The sequence below is a fragment of the Mirounga leonina genome, unplaced genomic scaffold (assembly GCF_011800145.1).
Source record: "Mirounga leonina isolate KUSES-001 unplaced genomic scaffold, KU_Mleo_1.0 Mir_509, whole genome shotgun sequence".
In the NCBI taxonomy this organism is placed as follows: Eukaryota; Metazoa; Chordata; class Mammalia; order Carnivora; family Phocidae; genus Mirounga; species Mirounga leonina.
Window position 1 is genome coordinate 8,143 of NW_023270791.1, and position 1,212 is coordinate 9,354.

The 1,212-nt window shown below is 38.9% G+C and overlaps 1 pseudogene; it reads right to left on the reverse strand.

The window, feature by feature from the left end:
* Window positions 1–884: 884 nt before the first annotated feature.
* On the reverse strand, window positions 885–981 carry LOC118000540 (annotated as a pseudogene).
* Window positions 982–1,212: the final 231 nt, after the last annotated feature.

Genomic DNA, 1,212 nt, shown 5'->3' on the forward strand with positions numbered 1-1,212 from the left:
TGCTGACACCCAGTTGTAAATTTGAGATATTCACCAGTGTCACCTATTATCCACCTTTGACTCTTATTTCTTCTGCAGTCACCAAATTACCTGGAGCTCTAGCGCTCAGGATTCATTTGGAGGACTGTTCACCATTACTCCACCCCCAAAGGGCTAGCACAAGTATTAGGAAGTGGCTGATGTACAGGTCTCTTTGTATTGATTATTTAATCCAGAATAATGGTAGTAGAAATACATGTCATCTCTCACTCATCCCCGTTAATCATCCTCGGTGCTAATACTCAATAGTTGGCAATATCTACGTAATTAACAAGGATGCAATATCCAGACTTAGAATGAATCATTTTTATTGAGAATGCTCCGATCTACTTTCTGCCTCCCACCAAACATTCTATGAGGAGAAATCATTCAATTTGACAAATATCTGAGTGCCTTCTCTATGTAGGGTAAGATGTGTATCAAGGAAAGCTGTGTCTCTGGATTTTTTTCTTTTCACTTTTTTCCTAGCCTAATAAAGGGCTAAATTCTTCCAAAACACATCCTGTGGCTGAAAATGTTTTTGTTCGCAGTTATGCAACCTTATGAGAAAGCATGGTCTTCTCCAAATTGGACATACTATAAATTGAAGACATTAGTCATAGCTGGTGCGTTTTTCTTCCATTTAAAACACAACTTTAATACTTTTTTTCAGGTCAGATTTTAAGTGGTATATTGAAATATTGGAGAAGAAATACCATATACATATATAAAAAAAGATAATATTTTAAAAAGCAATCTACATCAGAAGGAGGAGAAATAGCCGTGTCATTTTCTCACATTTCAAGCCCCAGGCATATATGTATAATTTAACAAAACGTAATATGACACAGCACTCATTCATGCGCTCAGCATGTAATTACTGAGACTTGTCATGGGTATCACACAGGAATCATCTTTGTGGGAGATACAAACTATAGAAATGATCCCAGAAAGTATAGTCTTTCTTTGTGGGAGATACAAAGACAACTAAGGGCCTATCCTTGCCCTCAAGCAGCTTACAGCATCTTTGAGAAGATAAGACAGCATGGGAAAGCTCTGGAGCAGTGTGGAGTACTGACCCCACAACAGACAACAGTGCTTGGTGCTTTGGGAATGCATGCAGAATGTCTTGGGAAGGCTGCCGAGAAGCAGTGAGGCTTGGGTTGAATCGTCCAGGATGAGTAGGATTTAGCT